Source organism: Pteropus vampyrus, unplaced genomic scaffold (assembly GCF_000151845.1).
Source record: "Pteropus vampyrus isolate Shadow unplaced genomic scaffold, Pvam_2.0 Scaffold6, whole genome shotgun sequence".
Lineage (NCBI taxonomy): Eukaryota > Metazoa > Chordata > Mammalia > Chiroptera > Pteropodidae > Pteropus > Pteropus vampyrus.
Genome location: NW_011888787.1, coordinates 8,306,494 through 8,316,736, shown reverse-complemented (window position 1 = coordinate 8,316,736; position 10,243 = coordinate 8,306,494). Strand labels below are relative to the sequence as shown.

The 10,243-nt window shown below is 48.1% G+C and overlaps 1 pseudogene; it reads right to left on the bottom strand.

The window, feature by feature from the left end:
• Window positions 1-1,380: 1,380 nt before the first annotated feature.
• Window positions 1,381-10,223, bottom strand: LOC105297168 (annotated as a pseudogene).
• Between the last annotated feature and the right edge of the window lie 20 nt (window positions 10,224-10,243).

Here is a 10,243-nt window from a genome sequence, read left to right as displayed (position 1 = left end):
TGGTACAGACCAGTCACCACCGGGGACTACCAAGGCACTCCAATTGCCACCAGTCTCTTTGCCCACTTGCACCCCAGGTCCTGAAGGCGATGGTGAAAATGACGATATTGTTATAACCGTGGCTGCTGCTGCTGTTAGCAATTATCAAAGTGTTTCTCACACATCCTGCTAACCACTTCTTACCTGTTTAATCTCATGCATTCTAACCCTATAAAGTAGGTCGGTACTAGTCTTGCCCTAATTTTTAGAGAGGAAACAGCACTGCGGATGATGGAGTAACTTGCCTGAGTCACCCAGGTAGTGAGTGTAGAAGCTTCCAAGGCAGGGATCCTAATGATCTGCTTGATTCATGATCCCTTTCTTCTGCCCCTTGGAGGAAGGAGGAAGGAAGGCAGAGTGTCTGTGGCTCTGCCCTGGTCTCCTGGATGCCACACAGTGACTGAGTGTCACCAGGGTTGGCCCATGGAAACAGTGACCCCTCTCTGGGAGCCATTGCAACACCCGGCAGTTTCCTGTACGACGTATCACAGGGTGCTCGGAGTCTGGTGAGCAGCGAAGATCCTGGAATTTGGGGCTAGAAGCACGAGTCTGCCTTCTGACTTACTGGTTGTGCGACCTTGACACTTCACGTTGTCTCTCTGGACCCTGGCTCCCTCACCCGCAAAATGAGACAGAACACTGTCCTCCATTACCTACCCAGTGAGATAAATTGGAGACCATGAAGTCATTACGGCCAGGGGTCTGACCGGATGGAAGGCAGAGAGGGCTGGCGGTGGGTTGAGAGGGGAGGAAGGGGTAGATGTGGGTGATCGGGAGTGTCAGGCTGGCATCTCACTGCTCTGCTCCCAGGTCTGGAGAGAGCCCAGCAGACATCAGGATTTCCTTTCTTAACAGATGACGGATACTTTACACTAATCCATCTGTCTGTAGCAATCACCTGGCGGTGACCCAGGAGCATTTGTTGAGGACACAGTGCAGAATGGCTGCATCTTCCCAGGAAAATCTCAGGAGCAGAGCTGTTCTAGGTGCTGGATGACAATCAGTTCTTTGCAAGTGCCTAGTTTGCTGAGTTCCCTGTTGCTGGGAGCTCCACCTTGCTCTATCCTGAACTTTTGCTGGTTGACTGGTTCCTGTTGCCCCAGCAACAGAGCAATAGTGGAGGTGGCTGCAAACGGCTCTGTTAAATCAATCACTTAATCAATTGTTGCACGCAGACGCTGTGCCAAACAGGGGTGGTCACAGCTACATTAGACTTAGTCACTGCCTACAACTATATGTGGCTGAGATGGTCGTAAATATGTACAGAATAAGCAGATAATAGGCCCCCAACAAATTCATTTTGGTTGATTGAAGAACTTTTGGAATCATGAAGACATTATATAATGTCCCTTACAGTTTTATCACTGAGTCTGTTTTATATTCAAAACATTGGCAAACCAGTAACTTACATAGGATGTGTATGGCACGGCTACCCCCCAATTACCCCATTCCTCAGCTTTTTATAAGGAGTTATCAGTAACAGTATATTTGTTCCATTTGGGCTGTTATTATGGCTCTATCCTGGAACATTTTGTAGTGGTTATTTTTTTGGAAACACCATTTGATTTATAATCTCTTAGCAACAGAACTCTGAGGGCTAACGGCTGATGGACACTCCCAGAAGATGACTATGACTCGTGGGCAAACCACCCACAGCAGCTGAGCACCCTCTGATTATGGGTTTAATTGTTTTAGATCAGTAAATGTCAACAGCACCCATCATGGGCCAAGCTCCTTTTGTTACATGCCTGAGTGCATTTGTTGTGGCAGCCACACTCCCGGGGCCTGGGTGCCCGAGGCCATCACAGCCTCCGCTCCTCTTTGGTCCAGGTCCCTGCGCGTGTGTCTGAAGGGAAGAGAAGAAAGAAAGGCAGGAATGGCGTCTTCATGCTCTGTGCGTGCCTGCACATTGTGTCCTCACTGTACAGCGGCGTTAGGCCATCCCACCACGTGACTGCTCAGACATGAAGTCACTAGCTGTGCTCACAGGCTGGCAGGGGCAGAGGCAGGATCAGAATCCAGGTCTGCCCAAACCCTCAGCCTTCACTCTTTTCTCTTTTTTTGTTATTGTTATTATTATTATCATTATCATTATTATTATTATTATTATTATTTTACAAGAGTTAATTTTATTTGTTCAAGGGCTCCTATTGTGAGCATTAAACCACGCATGGGCTTTGATTCTGTGAGCCCCAATTCATATACCTAGGAAGATAAGAGCAAACTGATCTGTGCACACAGATGAAAACTAAAGGTTCATGATTAGTCACATTGGAGTTTTTGAATTTGTGTAGCCTAGAACTCAGAGGTTTTCGAGTTTTTGGGGTCCTTCGGGATGTCCCATAGGGCGTCTGTATTTTTCTTGAATTGAGCAACCTCCTCAGCCCTCAGCTGCTGGCTGGTCACACTGGTTAGTCCCTGAGCATCCAGGATCCATGGAGGCTCAAGAAGACTTCTTTCTCAATGCCATAGAATCCCTTCGCTGTCGCTGACGCTCAGTGAATCCCGGATAGATTTTTCAACGAAGATTTGATGAGATCAGCCACATGTCATCCCGTAGCTCCGCTGGTGTATCCTTTCAGCCCAGTGACTTCATAGGTACTCTCGACCACCAACCACCGTCTTATGCACTTCCTCCCAAATTTTCGGTTCCTGGTGAGACATGCCTGCCGTGTTCGCTCCGTTCCACACAGCCACACTTGAGGTGCCATGTTCTCCTTAGATCCATCCATGGCAGCTCCTGGTATGAACACCAAGTTTTCAGCCATAAAATAGCAAAATCTAACAGATTCTAGATTATACTCACTTCCAATCACACGGTGCTAGGGCGATCCACTGAGTTTCCAGGTGACATGTGAGAAAATCCACTGGGTTGGAAACCACAATTATGATGCAGTCAGGACTGTGCTTGATGATCTGAGGAATAATGAGTCTGAAGACATTAACACGGCACCAGGTTGAGATTCCCGTCTCCCTCTGGCTGGTGGGCTCCTGCAGCTACCCTCACTGTCTTAGAATGGGCGGTCACAGGTCACAGAGTAATCTTTATCCGCCACGATTTTAGGTATTTGAAGAAATAAGCTCCCATGCTGTAGATGCATCATTTCGCCTTTGAGTTTGTCTCCCGAAACATCCACCGGGACAAATTTATCAGCCAGAGACTTTTTTTGAATACTGATGGTACATGCCATGTCAACTTAACATTCACTAGTGATCTTATGGTTTGAGACTGTTGCCTCTTCTTCTGCAACCTGGGGCAATCAGTTCTTCCTCGTGCACAGGAGGGAGAAGCCTCTGAAGACGGTTGTAATAGGAGTGTGAAGAAGACAATGTCAGCGTGTGCCCAGCCTCCAGTATTCTATGCACACGTTAATGTCTATAGTGGCAACTAAGTCTTCACTGGGTGTGTGATTTCCACAGGTTGCAGCACACGAGAGCCACTGAGCCCAGCGCTCACAGGCAGCATGGGGCCTGCCAGTCATCGGGGCCTGTTGGTTCTTTTGGGTTCCTTCCTAAGGCTGAGACCACTGTCCTCCATCCACATGGGGTAGGAACAAAAATGAAAATAATAGCCACCACTTATTACTATGATCCAAGAACTTTACCTACATTCCCTTACTTACTCCTTAAAAACCTTATAAGGACATGATATTGTTTTCCTCTTTCCACATACGGATCAGGAAATTGAGGGGCAGAGTAACTGAATGACTTGCTCTAAGTCACAGAAAACAGGTTCTTTTTGTGACACCCACAGTCACACTCTTCCCTTTCTCACAGCTCTGTTACTCATGAGCAGAGGTGGACTTACTGAGAAACTGGGCCCTTCACTCACACCTGCCCTGTCCGCGGCCCTAGAACTCTATTTATATGGCCACATATTTTGGGGACATTTGAAAAATAAGATATTTTAATATTCTTTTTCTAAAGGAAAGTCCCCTCTCCCCAAGATTCCACAGAACATGGCTTACCCTGCTCAGGAGTATATATACCTTTACCATCCTACCTAAAAATTTATCTCTTCCTTCTACCTCTCTTCCTTACTTCATTTGTTCTCCTTGGTGTGTTAATTAACACGCCATGTACTTTATTAGTCTTATTTATGGCATATCACAGGGGCTGCTCACTAAATGTTTTCGGTTGAATGAATGCAGCCATCGTCCTTATGCTTAAAGCGATCCTGTGTAGTAGGTTGTTTCTATATTAGAGATAAAGATGTAAAGATGTGAAAGGTGACTTGCTCAAAGGCACCCACGAACAATTCCAATCCCCTTTCTCCTGCTCTGAGCTGCCTTTGAACTTGGCCATGTCTAGGTGTCCTTTGGCCATGACATTTTTAATTTGCTCATAGACTAGACATCATCTCACTGATGTTTCATCTGTGACTCCTCTCTCTCAACAAGTTTTCTTTACCCCCCCCAATCCTATCAATCACCTCCCAAATATCTCAAACTTAATCATTTCTATCTCCACAGCCTCCATTATGGGTGGGGTCTCCATTATCTTCCTGGTGGTCTCCTTGCCCCCAGCACTCCCCACATAGCTTCCAGAGGCTAACCTGATTGGGTCACTCTGCTGAGGTGATCTCATGAATTCTAGTATCTTAGAGACCATATCTGAAATCCTTAGTCTGACCCACGAGGCCTACGCTGGCATTTTCCTCCCTCAAACTCACCCTTTCCTTTCTGACTCAGAGCCTTTACACATGCTCTACCCAGTTCTGATGCCAGAACATTCTTCCCCACCTCCCTCCCTACCATCCTACTTAATTTCTACTCACCCTTCTGGTCTCAAAGCATCACTTCTTCAGAGCCACCTTCCGTGCCGTCTGGCAGTGGGTCAGGGCCCCTGGGAATTGTTTTTACAGCTCCCTGTGAGTCTTGGCTTAGAACTGAGAAAGGATTACAACTGTCATTAAGTAACCAATGGTATAATTGGGGTGGGGATGGATCCGTTATTGGGACTCCTCCCTCCACCCTCCTTCCCAAAGGGACCATGTCTGCCTTGCTCACTGCTACATTCTGTTGTGTTTGCTTGCATTAAGGAATAAAGACATGTATTTCTCTCTCACATAACCCTTGTGGTGCTTCTTATCAGCTGGCAGCAATGTCCACGTGGTCCTTTAGAGACCCAGGTTCCTTCCATTATGTGGCTCTGTCATTCCCGGGAGTTGCCATCTGCATAGTTGAGGCTGGGTCATTGCTGCACCTGGGTTGGAGCCAGCAGGAAGGGGAGAAAACTTTTTAGGTCTTGGTTTGGTTCCAATTATCTATCACTGGATAGCAAACTACCCCCAAATTTAGTGCTATAAAATACCACTTCATGCTGGGGAATTTGGACAGAATATAGAAAGGATGGCTTGTTGTTCTGCTTTACAATGTCTGGGGCCTCAGCTGGGAAGACTCAAATAACTGGGGGTGACTCAAATGGTTGGGGCTACGTTGTCTAGAAGCATCTTCACTCACTGGTGCTTGGCTAGGAGACTGGGCTCCTGGGCTCAGCCAGGATTGTACCAACACGTGGCCTCTTCCGCTTGGTGGCCTCAGGGGAGTTGGACTTCTTTTATGGAGGCTCAGGGCTCCAAAAGTGAGTGTTCCCAGAAAGCAAGGTGGAAGCACACAGCCTTCTATGCCCTAGCTTCAGAAGTCACACTACTTCCCACTGTGCTCTTGGGCGAAGACTGCCTGGGTTCAAGTGGAGAGTCACAGATACCTCTTGACAGGAAGAAGGCCAAAGAATTTTTGTCATATTTTAATACCTTCACAGACGGAGGAGCACATGCCTGTCTCACTCACATGCTCCTGGTGAGAATGTAATCACGTGACCCCATCTACATGCACAGGGCTGGGGAACGCCTTCTCTACTTAGGCAGCCATGTGCCCGGCTTTAGCTCCATTGCAGTGGAAGAGGGCGAATGGATTTGGGTGGACTGTTCGCAGTCTGCCACAGTCTACGTCTGTGGCCACCAAATATGTGTGTACCCCTCTTCCCACACATGCAACACACTTCTTCTTGAGGAAAAACCAAAGTTCCAGTGAATGCACCCACTGCTGCCCATTTCTTGAATGACGAACTGACTGGATTTTTGCAGAGCATCTGTGTTCAGCCTACCCATTACGGCTGTTCCATTTCTCAACCTAGGGCCTCGAGGTGAGTAAGTTCTAAGTGAGGAGGCAACATCAGGTAGCTGTGGCCAGTTAAGAGTGGAGAGTAATCTTCTTCTCCTTTTATCTTGGTACTTAATTCAATCCATTTACAGAGTAGGAACACCAATACGTGTTAGTTGAAAAGACTGTCTATCTCACTTTGCATCTAAAATTAATTCCAGATGGATTAAACACTCAAATGTAAAAAAATAAATAAATAACCCCACAAAATGCTAGGGAGAGGGCTAAGAGCAGACAGTTCACAGAAGAGATAAACAAAAGGCAGGTAGTGGTAGGAAGAGTTGTATTCTTGAGGATGTGGGAGGCAGGAACTCACACGTTGTCGGTTGGTGTTTAAGCTGATCATTTTTAGAGAGAGGATTTGGCAATATCTTTCAAGATGTCCAATGCTCAATCCCCTTTTAGCCAGAACCCCAATTCAAGGTATTTATTCTACCAGTATACAGAATTCCCACAATTGAACAAAACCGCATGTCAGGGATGTTCAGCGCAGGATTGCTTAGAAGAGCGAAGTTGCTGGAAACCACCTAAATGTCCATCTGTGGGAAACTGTTTTAAATAAAGTGGAATTCCACGCAGCTGTTAAAAAGAATACAGAAGATTTATTAGTATTCACAAGGAAAAAAGTCTAAGAACCAGAGGGAACTGGAAACAAAAGTCACGTTGGAGAACTGAATGCGTGGGGTAAGTTCACCTGTGTGTATTCAAAATACCTGGAAAAATTCATAGAAACTTTTCACAATGGTTGCTTTAGGGGGACTGCGTGTAAGGTTGGGGGAAGCAGAAAGATTTTAACTCTTTGCTTTATGCCCTTCTAATGTATGGAGGAGGCAAGAGAATTAAAAATGTTAAATCGAGCTACATTCAGAGACTGCAATATGCTGATGAGCCCTCCAGCCAGACCAGGAGGACACCCGCAGAACAAAGGAAGATTTCTCCTGGGATTGCTAACAACCCATGCCCCACACCTGTGGAAGGGGAACAGGAAAAACGGGAGTCTTGAAGTGGCTGCCCTACATAAAATATAATCATTCATTTCCTATGGCTAAAACCATGGGGAATCTGTGGTTAAAGGCTAGGAACTGCCAGCTGGCCTCTCACTCCACATACTCTTACTTTCCTCACTGTGTGTCCATATCAAAGGAAATGGGTTAACAAAGTCCTTTAAGCTATAAACTCACAGGAACTAAAGAATGACACACAAACCGAATTCCCAAGGACTCGGGGTTCCTCTCACTCTGCCTCTGAGAGGAGACCACCCTCTGTCTGCGGAGTGTTGCCCCTTTTCTAATAAACTTTGCTTTTGACTCTAACTTTGGCATGAGTTGAATATTTTTTCTACACTCCCCGCGAAGGACCCTATTCTTCTCTGGTGCAGGGCTTGTTCCTGCCCCTCAATTTGGGGAAATTTGCCCTGTCCTGCCTCACTTCTCCACTGTATGGATTATTTTAATTGTAAAACATGCACCTCTTCTATAAGAAAATTGAATTCAGAATAGTGATTTTACCTCTAGGGAAGAAGGGACAGGAACGAGAGAGAGAGAGAGAGAGAGAGAGAGAGAGAGAGAGAGAGAGAGAGAGAGAGAGAGTCAGTCACAGGGCCCTTTAACTGTATGTATAATGTAATGGTTAAAGAGGTAAATTTTATGTTAGAATATTTTATCATAACAAAAAGAAAAAAAAATGCAAATTTGACAACATGTTAAGAGTTGATAAACCTGGTTGGTGGCTACCAGGCTGTTCATTATATAATTCCTTATGCTTTTCCAATTATTTGAAATATTTCACAACTTAGAAAAAAAATTTTTAAAGAAAGAACTCATTCACTCTAACAAGATAAAATATATGAAAAGGTAGCCAGAAAAACAAAGCAAAAGAAACAGAAAGGCCATTAAAAAAATAGCATTATAACCCCGACCCCCGAGTAGATGACCTGTCTGTGAGCAGCTCGTAAACGTCACCTCAGCCTCATGTGGAAACTTGAGGTTTTCCATTTTGAGCTCTAGGATGCACCTGAGATGTAAGAAACACTAGAGATGGCGTGATTTAGAAAAAGGACATTTGTCTGCGTGGCGTGAAAGCTGGATTAGGTGCAGGGCAGGGCGGGCAAGGGATCCTGCTGTGTGGGGAGGGGTCTCGGCTGGGAGTGACCTGGTAACCCCTGGGCAGAGGCTTGGGAGGACTGACCAGGAGTGGGTGCCAGGGAGGGCTGCGCTGCCCCCGGCCTCCACAGGCCCCTGTCCCTCTGTTGTTTGGTCCTTTCACAGTAGGCTCATCTCTCAACCATAACAGCAGTAGGGGCAGCTCTGCTTCTTCCTTGGGCCAGGTATTTCTCTGGAGGGAGACTAAGCTGCACCCCCACTAAGCTGCATCTCCTCCGGTCCCTGGAGAGCTGGGCAAGCAGCCAGCCTCCTGCTCAGGTAGTTGCGACCTTCCCTGGGTGGGTGGGTGCGGGGGGAGCATGCAGCTCTCCATCACCACAGGACCATAATCTGCTTCATCTGCACTTCTTTGATCTTTTTTGGTTTCCTTTCTTTTGAAAAATCTAACCTCAGGGCAGTCCTGACTTTGGTGTTTTGAAAACCCCTTTTCCTGTGAACTTGAGATGTGGTGATAAAGAAATAAAGGGCAGAGGCCTACAGGGGCCTTTGTTTTGTCACTGAAGCAACAGTCACAGACTGGCAGAGGTGGCGTGGGGGCCTGAAATCTGTCCTTGAGGCTCCAAAGCTCTCCCAGGCCGGGCCAGGGCTATATGGGGACCTAGGCCAGTGGACAGGTGGCTATTTACTGATAGTCAGATTGTCCAGCTGCCCCAGGTGCCCGTAGGGCAGGGGGCTCCCTCCCCATTGCTGCCAGGGCCCCACCTAACCGACACATGTCCAGGATGCACGGGAGGACTTTCACCGTGTGGGGTGACTAGTCCTGCCAAGTTTCCTCCCAGGGGAGCCCATGATTCTTGGCAGAGCTAGGCCACCTGGTCGTGCTGCCCGCCCTTCCAGCCACCTGAGAATCCTCTGAGTGCAGAACCTGGGCTCCCAGCATGCCCAAGGCTGCTTTTGTACAGAGGGGCTCAGAGGCTGCAGGCTGGGGGAGCCGGGGAGAGAGGGAGGGAGGAACCGAGGGGAGGAGAGAAAGGGAGGGAGAGGAAGAGAAAGAGAGAGTCTAAGTATGTGTTTATGAGTCTCTGTGCCCCTCAGGCCCCTGGAGAGAGGGTGAGGGTGAGGGTGAGAGTGTTTATGGTTTCTAGTCCTAGCAGGGACTCTAAGACCTACTGACCCAGCCTCTGGTCGTCAGTGCATTGTTCATATGTCCAGAGTTTCTGGGCTGCACCAGGCATCTCAGTGGCCCCGATTCTGTGTTCTTAGAAACCAAGGGCTGGCTGCCAGCCCATGCACATGGGGCCCCAAGCTGGCTGGCCGTAAGCATGCTCGCCGTCTCTCTGTGGAGAAGGAAACTGAGGCCCAGGCAGGTTGAGTGGCTTGCCCAGAGTCCCCAGCTGGCGGAATTAGGATTAGGTTTCTTCTCACTTTCAGGTCTGCTCCCCAACTTCTCTATCCGGCTCTGCATCCTGGGTGCCCTGGGGACTGCAGTGGTGGGTGGGTGCGCTTACTCTGCAGTGACCAGTGGGGAGCCCCGACAGCATCCGAGAGGAGAGGAGAGGGAGTTCAGGGCACTTATTCCCCGACACCCCTTGCTTTGCAGGGTTCTCTAGGTCTGGCTCCACCCCTCAGCTGAGACCACAGTTCCTGTCAGGTGGCCCTTTGCACTCGGAGCGCTTCCAGGCATCTCCCTCACCCCATCAGGCCCAGCAGCGGAATGGACTGCGCCTATTAGTCCAGCTTCCTGCGTCCTTTCGCGGGGCCCGACCTCGTCTTTGAAAAGAATCTCTTTACTGAATGTTCCTCAGATCACCTGGTTTGAGTGTACTGTCTGCTTCCTCTGGGACTCTCCAGCTTATCAGCAAGGACACCTAGGTCTGCTGCATCGTCACAGACTAAAGCAGGGTCCAATGTCGGCGGGGCTGGGGGTGTGGTGGGGGG